This window comes from Macrobrachium nipponense, chromosome 37 (genome assembly GCF_015104395.2).
Source record: "Macrobrachium nipponense isolate FS-2020 chromosome 37, ASM1510439v2, whole genome shotgun sequence".
NCBI classification, from domain to species: domain Eukaryota; kingdom Metazoa; phylum Arthropoda; class Malacostraca; order Decapoda; family Palaemonidae; genus Macrobrachium; species Macrobrachium nipponense.
Genome location: NC_061097.1, coordinates 11,737,795 through 11,755,745, shown reverse-complemented (window position 1 = coordinate 11,755,745; position 17,951 = coordinate 11,737,795).

Below are 17,951 nucleotides of genomic sequence, written 5' to 3'. Positions count from 1 at the left end.
GCTTCCAAACGATGTCATACGGCAGAAACATTTCACATTAAACAAGAAACTAATACTCATTACTGGTTGGCCCTCGCTTTTGTTCTATCATGTTCCTTTTTATTTTTTTCTTCCTCGGCTATGAAAATATAATAAGAGCATTTGGTTACCCATCAAATATTTTTAATCAGAAAGTTCCTCCCATTCGTTCTTTCTTTTCACCTTCAGAATCTTCTTTATACAGAGTTAATGGAATCAGCAGTTGATTTGACGTCAATATTTCTGGTTCAATTCAAATGAAAAGAAAACCGAGCGCTCCCTTTTCAAGAGGCGGTGCTTTGGGGTCTATAGCAAAGGGTGTGGATCTCAGGCCGCGATAAGAACCTCATTATATTCTTTTTGAAGGCGGAGGGGCACCATAAATGGAAAAGAGCCACCGATGTGTGGAAGAGGTGGAGGAAGGGGATGGAGAAAGGTTAAGTATTAGCTAACATCAAATGATAAAACTAAGCAATTCTTCTGTAATTCTGTTCTGTTTATTTTCATGCATTTGAATTTGATCCATCTCTTTTTTTCTCCTTTCAGTATATATATATATATATATATATATATATATATATATATATATATATATATAATAATATATATATATATATATGTATATATTATTTATATATATATATATATATATATATATAATATATATGTGTGTGTGTGTGTGTGTGTGTGTGTGTGTGTGTGTGTGTATACACTGTTATGTTTTCGATGTGTGAGGAACATAATTGAATATTGTTAATAGTAAAGTCAAAGTCACCGATAATTTGTAATTATAATAATTAAAATAATTTATTTAACAATAACAAGTTGAAAAAGGAATGGTAACGAATGGTGTTAACCAATCTGAGACAGTTGCAAAATAGAATTTAAAGGTACTTTGTACAGTTGCTATTTACTGGTTTGATTAACATTTTAGAGCTGGTGAGTGCCACTGGACCTTTGCGGGTTGAAGTGGGAACACAGCAAAAGTAGCACATTTCCTGCAAGAGAAAATGCCTGAACTAATAATGTCTCACATTAACTGAATTAATTAGGCCGATGCATTAAGGATGCTGGAGTACTATGTGATAAGGTAGCATTATTGGTCTCAAAGTCATGTGTTATACAAAGATAGCGGCACTTAGCATGCGGGGCTAAACTGGAATAATGAGTAATTTACGTTATGCAGAAATATCTCATAGTGGGGTTTTCTGCCTGAGTTTGGCGCTGGGGTGGAGACTGCAGTGGGATAAAGGATTGTTGATAGGAAAGGAGACAGAGGCACTCTCATTTAACAGCCACTAACCTGGCTTTGTTACATACGATGCTTTTATCAAGCTCGTTCTTGCCATTGGTCCTGGGATGGTCACTCATGGGGTGGCTCCAAATGTCTTATATAAATGTGGTAGCACTAAGCATTAAGGCACTAAATTAGAATAATAAATAATTTCTGTTAAGCAGAAATATTTCGCAGTGGGGTTTTCTTCCAGGGTTTGGCACTAGGATGGAGATTGCAGTGGGATAAAGGATTGTTGGAAGGGAACAACTTTTCAGAGTGGGAAGGATAGGGAGCCGAAGCACTCTCACTTAACAGACACTAACCTGGCTTTGTTAAGTATGATGCGATTAGCAAGCTCGTTCCTGCTGTGGTTCCTGGGAAGTTTGTACATGGGGAATTGGTCGATGGCTTAGCGGTTTGAGGGAGCGGACTTAGGACACGTCCTTCCCATCTGGAGTCTAGCAAAGTAAGAGTGAACACAACCTCTGGTCACCTAGCTGTAGATGCCTCTCGAGCTGGTAGGAATTTGACCAGGAAGGTGAGAATATAACAAAAGTTAATGAGGAGAAATGTGTCAGATAGATAAGGAAGGGAATACATGGGTTTGGTATATGTTTATTAAATTATTAAATATATATATATATATATATATATATATATATATATATATATATATATATGTCATCTGATCTCGTCACTGTGATTCCTATATACGCATTAAGCTACAAATGTCCTATAATATCTACTTCGCTCTACCTCGGATTAATATATTTTCATATATGTTAACTGAATTGGAATTTTTTTAGTTGATAATAATTTCGTCGGTTCCCAGGCGCAAACCTAGGTAGAGCGAATTAGATATTAAGGGACATTTGTAGCGTAATGCGCATATATATATATATATATATATATATATATATATATATATATATATATATATATATATATATATATATATATATATATATATATATATATATATATTATATATATATATATATATATAATATATATATATATATATACATATATATATATATATTATATATATATATATATATATATATATATATATATATATATATATATATATATATATATATATATATATATATATATATATATATATATATATATATGATTTTAATCACTTTAGCACGTGATTCATTTATCACACATATCCACAGGTGAAAATTAAGAGACAGGGCGTTAGTCCTGACCGGTTTTATTTCCAAGCCATTAACGAAGGACTGATACATAGTAATAGGAGTCACAAGTATATATACTACAGAGAAGACAGTACTGACGAACATACACACAACCGTTTGAGACTGCAGATCCACCCACAGGCAGGTGTCAAGGTAGGAGTGGCTTTCAAAAATCATTTGGCTAAAATTTACAATAAATTCTCAAGGATACTACCGATAAGGGTACCCACCGTAGGAGACAAGTCCACACCTGGCAGGTGTCAGGGAGGCGGGGTTGGACATCTCGTTACCACTACTGCCCCCTTACTGTGTTTACAAATATAATAATCCTATTTCCATACATCTCTACTGCTGACCTTAAAATTTAATCAGTTTACAAATTTCTTTTGTTATTAAAGGATCAAGTTTATACATTCCTTGACTGATGTTCATATTATTGTTGTAACTTTCTTTTATAAAGCTAGATTCAATTATATTCCTTTCCATTGCATTATTAGAATACACAATCCTTTTTGCCCTTTCCCAGTTAATAGCATGATTGTTCTCACTAACATGTACAAAAATACCACTATTTCCCTTTGCATATCTCACACATTGTTTATGTTGTGCTATTCTTTTTTCCAGTGCTTTACCCGTTTGACCAATGTAAAAGTTGTCACAAGACTTACACGGGATTTTATATACACATCCTTTAGTATTGTCGGGGGAGTTCTTAATAAGTACCTGTTTCATTGTTCTATTGTTTTTAAAAGCTACATTAACACCAAAATTCTTCAGGAGATGTGGGATATCTAGCATATTATCATTATAAGCAAATTTATTGTGTTGTAAGGTTCTTTTTGTTTTTCATACATGGTTTTTTTGCCACTTCTAATGCATTGTTTAGTACACTATCTGGATATTTCAGTTTCTTGCCTTTATTCCGAATCTTATCAATCTCCTCATCTATATATTCTGGGCTACATACCCGTAGTGCTCTTAGAAACATAGATGTAAACACTGATTTTTTAACCTTATTGTTTTGTCCAGAATAGAAATGTACATAGGAGGAAATATTTGTTGGTTTTCTGTAAACACTATATTTAAACCCACTACTATTCCTCCGTTGAGGACATCCAAAAAGGGTAGGCATCCATCTTTTTCCATTTCCATAGTAAAGTTAATTGAAGGTACTAATTGATTTAACCTGGCAAAAAAGTTATCTACATCTTCGTTCCTTGGCCATACACAAATTATGTCGTCAACAAATCTGAACCAAAGTACATTGCGTGGAATTCTATTGTTTAAAATTTTCTTTTCCAAAAATTCCACATACCACATGCCATACCAAAATGTTGTGAGTAAAATTTTCTATTGAATTCGAGCTTACAGTCTTTTACACATAATTTGATCAGTTCAATTAAGGTGCTTTTAGAAAATGGAATATCCAGCTTTTTGTTTTCCAATAATTCCGATAGAAATTCCAATAGATTATCAATAGGCATCTTTGTGAATAGTGATACTACATCAAAACTCACAAGTTTCGATTAAGCATTAACTTGTACACTATTTAGTTTATTTATCAAGTCCACATTATTCTTAATATTGGCATTAGAGATGTTACCTAACAATGGGTTAAGGATATCTACTAAATACTTCGCTAGTTTATAAGATGTGGAGCCCACTCAGCTGATAATTGGTCTGGCAGGAAAGTTTGTTTTATGGGTTTTTATCGTACATACTTATAACGGGTTCTTATTTAATTCTTTATAAGTACTATTATCACACAATAGACTTTCCATTTTTTCTATATATTCATTTTTGTTCAAAATTACTAGGGCACTTGATTTATCTGCTTTTGTCATGAGTATATTTTTATCCTTTTTCAGTTCATTGATGGCATCCATTTGTGGCGTCTGACTTTCATACTTCCATAAATCACTCCCTTAATTATGTTCACCTCTTCACTAGTTAAGTCACTATATTTTTCCAAGTTGCACAATCCTTTAGTAATTTCTACACTATTTATACTTCCAGTTGATACAACAAAATTTAAACCATAGCCTAAAGCACTGGTTACATTACTATCCAGATGCTTGTTTGATAAATTGACGACACATTCATGATTGTCATTAGTAGTCCAGGGACTTCTTTCGATTAGGAGTTTCATTTTGTTGTCATGTTTACGTTTAAGCTTCTGATACACTTTCTTCCTCATATTCATATAACAATATTCAAGTAGACAATCTCTCCAATCCGATGGTATTGAGGCTTCAAAATGGCGTCTTTTTCTCGAGAGATCTTCAAAATTCTTTTTAGTTTCCAATGTCTTAATACTGATATGTTTTTCCAAAATGGCTCGTTGTATTTCACCAAACGCTTGGTCTTCTAATTTTAACAAGGACTTAGTTATCATTGATCTTAGTATCACCAATCTTGTTCATCACGACATTCACGTAGAAACCGCAGGTGTTCCTTGTTTGTATGAGCTTGAGTGAGGGCGTCTGCAAAGTCTGTGACTGCATATTCCAAGATGGCGAAAAGAACACAGAAAGATCGGAAGGAGCTCGTGGTATCCATTGATGATTATAATCACTTTAGCAAGTGATTCATTTATCACACATATACACAGGTGAAAAATAAGAGACAGGGTGTAGGTCCTGACCGGTTTCGGCTTTATTTCCAACCCATTGACAAAGGACTGATACATAGTATTAGAAGTCACAAGAATATACGAGTATACTACAGAGACAGTAGTGACGAACATACACACAACCGTTAGAGACTATAGATCCACCCACAGGGAGGTGTCAAGGTAGGAGTGGCTTTCAAAAATCATTTGGCTAAAAATTTACAATAAATTCTCAAGGGATACTACCGATAAGGGTACCCACTGTAGGAGACAACAAGTCCACACCTGACAGGTGTCAGGGAGGAGGGGTTGGCGAAACAGACAAACACATCTGACTTTATCAAAACGAAGGCCTTATGGAGTCTAGTTTATAAACAAAGTTTATGGCTTAGGGCCGAGGTTAGATTATAAGGGGAAAATGTAAGGACTAATTATTCTATGTATTCAAGGCGCCAGTAAGGGCGCCAAGGACACCCAGGGTCCAACTTTAACAGAGTAAGTAAATTCATAATAAAGCAACAGCACATTACTTTAAGTCAGTAAATTCATAATAAAGCAATAGCGCAATAGCAAAAAATAAGCTGATCGGTACAATAAATATAAATGGTCAGTAAATTCATAATAATGAAGTAGTTGCTCATACCTTTAAAAATTACTTTAACAGAGTCGGTAAAATTATAATAAAGCAGCAGCAAATAACAACAGGTCGGACTCCAGGCAAAATCACGCTCCATACAACGAGGTCACAGTGTATAACGAAGTCGTACTCCAAACGACATTAACATTAAATCATTGTCGTACTCTAAACGACGTGGTCACAGTATACAATGAAGTCATACTCCTAACGACAGTCACAGTCCAAATCATTGTCGCATTCCAGACGACGAGGTCCTAGTGTATGATGAAGGCGTACTCCATCAGACCCTCAGGTAAGTATACCTGAGGCTCTGCTGCTGAAAGACGCTAACTACTTTTTTACTTTATGCTGAACTGCTTATTGACTCCATGCTAGCCTCCTAGTATTCCTCACTACCGTTCTGCCGACTGCTAAGATGGTCTCTTACTGACTAATGCTATCAAAGTCCCCAAGACAGACTTAAACTACCACAACAAAAAAGAAAGCACAGGTATGGAGATAACAACCGTCAACTACCATAACAAACAAGAAACACAAGTTAGGAGGCAACAGCCATAACAGCAGAACCATTGGCAAATGATTGTCCCAACAAAACTACCTTTATATAAACCTTACTATATATATATATATATATATATATATATATATATATATATATATATATATATATATATATATATATATATATATATATATATATATATATATATATATATATATATATATGTATATATATATATATATATATATATATATATAGATATATTCGTATATATATATATATATATATATATATATATATATATATATAAAATTCTGTAATTTTGTATAATTTTCCTAGACTTCGACCAGTGTCTTTAATCGATGTGGCTTTATCATCATATCCCCTTTAATCTCTCCTTTTCAGACTCACTTAATAATTCATTGCCCTAACTAATAATTTTTCTTCCATTCTTTTTCAACCTGATACTCCATACATCTTATCTTTTCCTCCAAGGAAATACTGATCAGACATACTTCGAGCCTTTCCTTTCCTCATCATTACATCTATTAGCTGCCTCCCTCGTTTACTCTACTAGAACATAATCTAATAAAATTTTCCTCATGTGAATATCGATATCCTTTTCTTTTAGATAATGAATAGTCTGCAATCAACCTCTTTCTGACCAAACTTCCATAGCATTCTTCCCGTTCTAATTTACTCCTCCAGGAGCACGATTTTTGCCCTCAACATCATATCTTTGTTGTGTGATCTATCTTATACTATCTATCTATCTATCTTATCTATCTATCTATTTATCTATTACTATCTATCTATTCTATAATATTTATATATATATATATATATATATATATATATATATATATATATATATATATATAATATATATATCTATATATAGTATATATATATATATATATATCATAATATATATTATATATATATTATATATATTTATATATATATTATATATATATATAATATATATATATATATGTATTATATATATATATATATATAATGTAATTTTATGTATATATATTATATATAATATATATATATGTATATATATGTATAGATATGTAGATAATATTATATAAATATATATACTAATATATATATATATTGTATGTATATATACATATATATATATAATATATGATTTTTACCCTTTGACAATTAACCATCTGGTATTCTTGATCTTTTTGTTTACCTGATAACTTTCTCTCCAACTGTATTTCATTCGTTCCTTGACGAAAGCGCTTGGATTTCTGCCTATCATTTTCCTGTGGTGTTTGCTTATTTAATGAAGTCACGTGCATCTGCTGTGATTTTTCAACCATGTTTTCATATATGTTAACCGAAGGGAACTTTTTGGTTCATAATAATTTCTCCTCAGCCCTCTGGGCGCTGGTTTGAACCCACAAGAGGACGAGATTAATATCAACTAAAAAATTCTCCTTCGGTTGACATATATGAAATATATAAATTCCGAGGTAGAGCGAATTTGATATTAAAGGACATTTGTAGCTCGATGTATACTTACATATATATATATATATATATATATATATATATATATATATATATATATATATATATATATGAATAAAGATAACACTGAAACATTACTCACAAAGAGAGTGAGAGTGAGTCATGAACTTTGTACACTCACATTAATTATTGCATATCATTTTAAGCATCATTATGTTTTTTCTATAGTTGTAGTTTTACAAAGATTCTTAAATAAATATTACAATCAAATACCTTTTTATAGCATGATCCTGTTCCAATCAGTACTTTTCAAGTCCTTCATTTTTTATAATTATCGAAGGAGAGATTTTCATTTTCGATTCTCCTCTTCAAAATAAATAAATAAATAAATAAATAAACAACTTCTTGATAAGTTCATTTAGGTTATCTCGTCTGAAGTGTAGATATTTGCTGTTTGTGCGAGTGATTCCGCGCATGCTTTAAACATCAAGTTATAGTAACTGACGTCGCAAGGACAATACAGGAATAAGGATTTTTTTTTTTTTTTACCTTCCGCATGAAACCATCGCAGTGTATTTTCTTCATTCTTACTCCTTAACGACTTATCTTAATCAAATTATACCCGTTTCTCTAACCTTTCTTTCTTCCTCCTGTTGACTAAATTAAATGTCCTAGCAGTTAGGAATGAAGAAGGAAGGAGAGAAGCTGTAAATATATCGAGACTCAGGAATGCTACATATGTAACAGAGAATGGGCGTCACTTCTACATTCGCAAAGGAAACATTGGAGACATACGTACATCTCGGCATTGCGTTCCTTTTCTTCAAAATCCAACCTTGTGAACTTATTAAAAGAAAATTATTTAAATTCACAGATATAGCCTAGGATTATTCATGCACATGTACATATTAAAAAATGGGGGAAGAAAAAATATGGATTGTGTAATAAAATACAGAATACAAGAAATAGAGTTGATAAAACCTTTAAATATACAGAGAAAGAGTAGTATTTAATCATATATAATGATAGGTTATATTTGACAGAATTTCATTTAAATTAAATGATAAAATTAAGTTATTACCGTTATTATTATAGTCATGAAAGCAAGCATTATATATGAATAAATGCAATTAAATTGTCCAGCAATTTATCTATTCATTGTTGTCATCTCGCCGTTCTCCTCAAGGATCTTTGAGCGCCAGTTCAGAAAACGCTGTACAAAGATTTTACAGGATGAGTCATCTCTGCCACCTCTGCCGGAAGGAACTTTTCTCGGTTCCTACTGAGAAAGCAAACAAGGACTGCGATATTGCATTGCTTGAGCAAACCCAACTTTCATTCACTTACATCAAAGAGAGAGAGGGAAAGCATTGCTTTGACTGTTTTTTTATATATATATTATTGAAGATATTTTGCTATTAATGGATGGAGTTTTTGCACGATTTTTTTCATTTCTTATTTCATTTAAAAATGTAGGAAAAGAATTTTGAAATAACCACTGAGTTATAAAAACGGAAAGCCTGACATTCGTACGTTGAATTCGTTGGAATAGGTGAGTGAAAACAATGAAATAAGTGACCAATGTATTTCTGAAGTTTCCCTTGAAATTTGTTTTAAGAACTGCGTATTCATATTAAAATGTGAATAATGGAAAGTGACCGCCAAATCTAATAAAGGTATATTATTTCTATATTAATTCCATAAAAGAAATTAATTCTGGAAAATGTAGAAAACCCAAACTTTCACATCAATACATTCATGAATGAAAAATAATAAATAAAAAAAGGAAATAGAGACATTCGTGGTGTATATATTACCTACTATTTTCCTACTTATCATTATTCGAGTAGGATTCCAACAGATAACAATAATACTCCATTATTACGTATCAAAACTGAAAAAAACGAAATTAGTTGCACGAAGTTCATTGACCGCTGATTCCATTACTCTAGCGCTCTCGGGTTTAAAAATACATTACGGTCATATTAAAGTCAATATTCATTAAAGCCAGCCGGCAGAGGATTTTCACTGAAAAAACAAAAACTTTTAAACTTCGAAGTTATAAAAAAAGTGTTAGAATAGCACAGTCAAGACTTTTCCTCCCCGCCTATATATATATATATATATATATATATATATATATATATATATATATATATATATATAGTACTATATATATATATATATATATATATATATATATATATGTATATATATAATATATATATATATATATATATATATATATATATAATATATACGTAAATGCATAAGTTAGTATTTTCAGTTAGCATTTCTCTTTTTAATAACAATTTAAAATCACTGAAATCAGTGAGTTATAATGCGTTGCATATTAAATGACATTTATGCATCTAAGTCACCTTTGGACTAAAACCATTTCTGTTATCCAGAAATACCTATGCAAGTTGTCTGTTCTGCTGGTGTGACGTAATGACCTGCATTGTGATCACTCTAATGCAACAACAAAAAACTATGATATCAACCCTATTATGCACCGTCTTATTGCATGCGTGCTATTTGTCCAGCGGTTAAGACCTTGAGGCCTTAAAAATGGACATCCTGTAAAAATCATGAAGCTCTTCAGGGCCATACGACATACCCCTGTGGTCAATTCAGGATATAGTAGACCCATTTCCTTGGGCCATCTGGGCCTCAGTATTAGGGGAAGTGTGGCGGTTAAGTCCAAGTCGTTGGGCCAAAAAGAGAAAAACAACACTTTGCTCCCTTATGGCCAAACCTTTCAGGGCAAATTACTCTGAAATGACTCTTATCCACTGATATTGATGCAGGGATATATATATATACATATATATATATATATATATATATATATATATATTATATATATATATATATGTGTGTGTGTGTGTGTGTGTGTGTGTGTGTGTGTGTGTGTGTGTGTGTTACTCCATTTTCAGAATCAAGTAAAAAAAATATAAATTGTGGATGGTTCGCTAACACAGGCATGTCATGCATCAAATGTTTCCTTATCTATTTCTCTATCCACTGGTGCTTAATAAATGCTTATTATCTAAATCATAATCCCTAGGGATTACAGAGCATTGTCCCGTCTCTGTTTTTGCAGAAACTGCTAAACGATGCGTTATCATATGGTAAACCTTCATGTTAGAATATGATTGCCTTAGGACACCATTGGATATACCAAAACCAAACATATGTGTCGTCTCAAAATTCTTGTCCTTTATGAACTTTGTAAATACCTTCTGCTTCAAGGATTATGGCTGGAGGAACATAAGAGAAGCTTAGCTAATGCCAATTTTCATTTCCCAAGAAACAACAATATGTCACCTATGTATGCATTTTTCCAATAGGGCAATTCACATTTCTGTCCAATATCTAAGAGATGAATTGTTTCTACAACAAAATAAGTTGAAAAAATTATTTCATACAATCTGAACGTGTAAAAAAAAAAAAAAAAATTGAAATGGTAAGCATCGTCTTTTCACATGCCTATTTTTACAGCAATATTATAGTTCACCATCATCAGTCAAGATCATGGAAATATCTGTAGTATGCACATCTATCTGCAAAACATTATATTCAGTGTTTATTAAAGACTAAAGAAAACTGTATCCCTCTCCAGTGTTTTATTTGTAATTATCCAGTTTTACTGGAAGAGATTTTGATTTTTGTGTTGCTTCATCTCCAGCATTTTTAATTAAATCAACAAGAATTTTATTAGTTTCACCATGATTGTTTTAAATACTCAAATGGTGGGATATTCATATCGTTCCCAATCTGCTTTATAAATGTTATATTGAGGGACATATTTGGCTGGATTAATTTGTAATAATGAAATTAATATTGAGACATGATCAACAGTGTGCGAGTCATCAACTGTATTCCAATCTAATTTGTCTACTATACTTGTTGTACACAGAGTTAAGTCTACCAAGGAAAATTTACATGTGCTTTTGAATAATGCATGTCGATATAATCATCATTTATAGAGCACGTACCATTCAAGCCCATGAATTCTTTTATTTTACTTCCTGCTGCATTGGGCTTGTAGAATTATACTCTTCTGGGTTGTGAGTAATAAAATCGCCAACTATTAATTCTTTAAGTTTATTTATGTTTTAATTTTCATTATGTGGCTGTATAAATCGTAATTTACATATTTACCATTTCTTATTTGCATTTTAATACCTAACATTTGCAAATCAGTAATGTTTACAGGTAATTTGTCAGAATATTTTGTTATGTGCATATATGTCTGTGCTTGTATTCCTTCGCCCTCTCTCGATGTAGATGTTAAGGTGTATTTATTTCTTGATGTTGAAACCATAACACCATTAGTTCGTATTTTTTTAATAATTAATCGTTATAGTTTTCCTAGATATAGTCTGGGCTGTAGACCATTTACGTCCCATTGTATAATAAAGCTATTGAAAATATTACGTCAAACTGGTCGAGTTCTCCTTTCTCTTTTTGTGTAATCAATTTGCATTTTTTTGAGTAATTTATTCACAACTTTTATTTGTTTTCCTCAAGTTTTTAATACACATGCAACCTTGTTCATGCATGTTTAAATCAATATTTTTTTATATCCAATAGAATTTATTATAATGTTTTTTAACCTATCTTTTGTTATGTTTTCATTCTTACTGTACAATTCATCAAAGTATTCTTTACATCCACGTGTATTATCATGTATATATTTATTGTTACAATTGCCCCGTTGATAGTGCAGCAGATAAGTAGAAAAATACTTCAGTTTGTGATACAAGCATTGAATTTGGCACAAGTGCTCACTTTAACCACCTATTTTGAAAAATCTGGGTGTCTACGAAAATTTCTGTATGGCCGCCACTTTTCAAGATGGCCGCTAGTTGTTTGGATTTCTGATACTTTGAGTAAACATTGTTGAATTAATACAGCTATTATTTTTCAGATAATGTCTTCTTGGGTAGAGGAGTTAATTGAAGATATCCCAGATCTCTTGTTACTATACCTACTATTGTGATAAAGATGGCAACTAAGAAAGATAGAGACATGAAATTTTTATCTATGCCTACATCTAGGAGGCCAAAGATTCTGTTCCTAATATTTCTATTGGGCAATTATCAATATCACAACTTGGAAAGGGACCCCATAATCATGCTGAAAAATATACAAGCTCAAGACTATGATTACAAGTATCTTTCTTTAGGCCTGAAATGAATGCAATATTTTAAAGATGCATGGTGTCACTCTTTAGTGTGACGAAATTCTCATTTAGATGTATCTGAAGCATCATTTGCAATATTATAGTTACACCTCACATTATGATTACATCTCACGCCTGTAGCTACACAAATCTGTGCATGTAAGCCCAAGCATGTATCATTTAGACCTGCCACGGAAACCAGACTTGCAGCCACATTTTTGTAAACTGTTCACAGTTCTTTGCAAAGGGTAATTGGCTGTCCAGAAGACCTTCCAGTTTTGCCATTCTTTTCCCAACCCCAGTCAGCTGGACTCTATGGTTCTGGCTGGTGCTGAATTGACTGACCCCATACACAACCTGTCTGATATGCTGAACGTTTGGTGTGTTGAAGCAGAGCTGCTCTGGTTGGAGGGATAGCTTCATATGGTCTCTCCTTTCTGGCAAACAAGTCAAGTCTAGCCTCATCCACATTGTCAACAGTGCTTGGCCTGTCATACAAGAGGACCACAAACTTCTCCAGAATCTTAAAATCACCATCTTTGATAGTTGGTGGGTACTTGCTGAGTTTGGAAAAAACTGGAGTGGCCTCTGGAAAAATGTCCCATGTCTGCCAAGCTGTTTCACTTTCTTATTTCTAAAAGATGAGCCCGCATCACAACCTGTAAATCCATGGAAGAACGGTATGCCTTTGGCCTCCTCTTCACCAACATCGTTGATGCACCCTTCACCAAAGGTGCCATCAACCCTGGACTGACGACCCAGAATATGCTTCCTCAGTATCTTTGCTGAATAGTCAGATGCCTCAAATAGGGTTAAAGCTACATCTCTCTGTAAGGCAAGCAGCACACTTCTTTCATTCTTGAGTGCTCCTAATTTAGGGATTTCTGCAAACAATTTGTACTTCAATCTTGTTGTGTTTACAGTGGGTGAGGAAATGCCCAATTGTTCCAGGCACTGCGGTTATGATTGGGATATGTCTGCAAGAGAAAATGTGGCAGGAGCATCCAAACTCCAGCTGGTTTCAATGTGATAGAACTACCTTAATCTGAAATGGCCATTGGTAAATGGGATACAACTAAGTTCGGTCACCCTACACCTAGCCCGATCATTCATCGATGACATTTAAGTCCCATGTGATCTGTACACCATCCAGGTAATTACGTGAACAAACCCACTTACCCTAAGTTCAGCTCTCCCGCTCTGGGACCTCCAGTCAATTCAGGCACTATATACATACATACATACATACATACTACATCATATACTATATATATATATATATATATATATATATATTATATATATATATATATACTTTTTACCAGCTAATTGATATGGGTTATTAGACAGCATTTGGGGCGGGGGCGCTAAACTACTAAACCACACTAAAGCAAAACTAGGTATAGCTTAACTAAAGCAAGATTAGCCAACACTGTACCCCATGTTGAGCTACACAGCAGTGAAGTCACCGATGTGCCCTGGTTGTGGGCCGACATTCACTCTTTGAAACTAAAACTAAATTATATATATAGACCTGCAAATATTATCTTTAATACATTGAATAAGTCTACTCAGTTCTAATGTAATTTATTTCAAGTATAGCACCTTTGAAAGGAAATATTATTTTTTGTTAAGTAAATAATCTGGCACCTGCATATGGCAATATTTCCATAACGAACAATGAATTAAGAAAACTACGCCAATTCTTCGTTGGCCGTCTGTACCATTAACTAAACTACTTCAGTGGAAAATGATTTTATCTGCTACATTATAATTGGTGGTGGAGAAATCTCTACTCCCCTGACATCATCATTCTTCTACTTCTTTGGAGCTCCCATTACTATTATTTGAGGGGATAAAGGAATATCGTTAACTAGTATTTGTTTGTGTTCTTTCTTCATATCTTTCGTCTTTGGTTTAACTGATGTTTCTCTAATAATAGTTGGTGTCTTCGTTTTGGGTGATGTTCTCCCCAGAGGTATCTTTTTATCGTTAATAACTAGTTCACAATAAATTTCCTCTGTTAACTCTGAAGTATTATCTTCTTGTGCTCCTACTTGCATTATTATATATTAAAGGAATTTTAATAAATATTATCCATATCATTTGAGCCTTTCTCGAGTCTTTACCATCTAAGTTTTAATCTGTTAAGTATTTATTTCTTCTTGAGAGTTGTTTTTGTTTTGTTTTTTTCTTTTTATCTGTACGCGTTTTTGTTTCATTATTTGTTCTTATTATGAAGGAATATGTACGTTTCTTAGCAGCATCCTGAATTCCTCTCACTTTCAGTTCTAATTTAGCCTTTTTTATAGATACCCCTGTTCTTTCTTGCAAAATGTTCAATTCTGTATTGTAAATATAATATATGCATTCTTGGATCTTGCATGATGATATTGCCCACAATTTATACACTTTGGTTCACTGCACTTCCATTGTGTGGGATGTTCGTCAGATCCGCAACACCCACATCAGGTTCATTTCGACTATTTTTCATTATATGACCATATTTACTACAATTTTGGCACTGTATTGGGTTTGGGGCATATGGTCTTAATTTTCTGTTTTGGACAAAAATTTATATTTATGAGATAGATCTTTACCTTCACATTCTTTATTTAGTAGTTGTTTAGTAGTTGTTTATTGACCTGTTTCTAGGTATTCTTTTCGATCGGTTCGTTACTGAATGCTGTTCATGGTATCATGGTTTTTTTATTTTACATTGGTATTATCAATGTATTTTTTTGTTTTTTTTTATAAATAAACAATATTCAGATTGACATATTGTTGTGGCTTCAATGAGCCACGTCTTTTCCTTTGTCTCTCTTAACGATATTTTTGTAGTTGAATGCCTTCTTAATGAATAATCTTCTAATTTTAGGGCTGAAATGTTTTGACGGTTTCCGAGAAGGAAACCTTGACAGCTTCCACTGTCAGAGAGGGAGTCGAAGTGAGTCAAGGTTGGGTTATGACGATACCATGTACTTTTGTTTGGGATCATTTTATAGTAGTAATATTTTAATTACAACTTGATTTTAGTGAATTGAGTCATTTTCTTAAGGGGGGAAATAGTCCATTGCCATGCCAGAAGTCGTAAGGAGGTTAAAATTGGTCGTCATAGAACGAATAATGTAAATTTAGTCCAGGATGAGGTCCCCTAAAATAGGGAGGCCCAACAGAGGGAAGAGAAATAATGTTATCCACAGCGGTAACTCCCATGGGACCCTCACCGGAATAAACACCATACCCTCAGTACCTTAGGGGTCGTCAGTCCGTTGAGATCGGATCCAGCATAGAGGACATGATGGGTTAACAAAAATTCCCCCTCGCTCAACCGCTTCTACTGGGGAAGCGGCATGCTGCCCTCCCTATTCCCCTTTCCCAAAGTTACAAGTGCAAATGATTTCCTTAATTCAGTAACCAGAAAAGGTCGTAAACAAAAGAGAAGAAAAGGAAATGGGAAAATTAATGAGAAGAGAAAAAGAGTTACAAACCCCAATTTTCAGTTGAATCCACATCAGAGAGGGTAGGGGTAAAAGAGCATACACACCCTCCAGTGGGTAATGGATAAAGATCAGGGGACCCAACATCTATAATTTTAACAATATCCGCAAATCATGTCACTGGAGATTATCATTAGGCATACTAATCCCTCTTTACCTGCTAATCAGATTATTTTTTCCAATGTTATAAACATCGTTCGTCATAAAGAGTATTGGTTTTAGTAAATCTGTGACTAATTCACTTGACAGTTTTCAGCATTAAAACAAATCCTCGTGGACTAAAATTACGCAAGGCATTGTCCTCTAAAATAGAAATTATACATCAAATGCCTAAAAGTGTAATTACATAATTTAATCATTATTTTCCTGAGATAAATAAGTCTGTTTTGGGCTAAGAAATTTGCATGCACTTAGCACGACTTCCCTATTGATACTGAAATGGAAGATTATATCCAAGTTTTTATGCCGAGGGTTGGAGGCTGCGGCTGTCTTTTGGGCTCGTCTGTAATTGACAGTTCGGCCAGCCAATTTCGCTAGAATATTATTTGCTGCCAGGAATATGATGTGTAAATCTTGTTAACATTCAAATGCGTGCATAAGACAACTTCAACGGCTATTGCTAAGTGCCGTCGGGTTTGGTCAGCAAATGTCAGAAGCCGTCGGCACTTAAGCCATAGGGCAGGAATTGGTATTTTGCAAATGCATCTTCTCCAAAGGAAAAAAGATGACTAAATATACACACATATATATATATATATATATATATATATATATATATATATATATATATATATATATATATAATTACTTTCTATCTAAATATTTGAAATGGAATGAAAAAAAAAAATGTTTACTTTGACATTGCCTCTTCTAGAACGATATATATGTATATATCATCACCATCATGAATATCACTCGATTCGAGTATGAATGCTCTGGCATATCGTTACTGATGGGTTCTTATGTGGACAATGAGACCAATTCTCGAGCCACATACTCTGTCACAATTGGGGCATGTGTAGTTAGGTGGGAGTGGAGGATGTGGATGGACCTGACGAGCTCGTCTTGCAGCTCTACGATTCTCAACTGAAGCCGTAAGAGTTGCACCTACTATAGAAATTGATGTGCTAACTCAGCTTTTGGAAAACTACGCAAGAAAATATTTGATGATCATGACCTGCGTGTTAACACCAAATTAAAGGTATATCAGGCAATAGTCCTACCTACCCTTCTTTATGCTTCCGAAACATGGACAACTTACCGACGCCATGTTAAAGCCCTTGAGAAATTCCATCAGCGGTCCTTGTGAATGATCTTGAGAATAACTTGGGAAGACCGCCGCACTGATGTTAGTGTTCTTGAAGAGGCCAACTGCTTCAGTATTGAGGCCATTATAACAAAAAGCCATTTGAGATGGGAGGGAATGTTGTCAGAATGGCAGACAGCCGCCTTCCTAAGAAGCTCTTTTACTCAGAGCTAAGTGACGGGACTCGAAATGTTGGCGAACCAAGAAA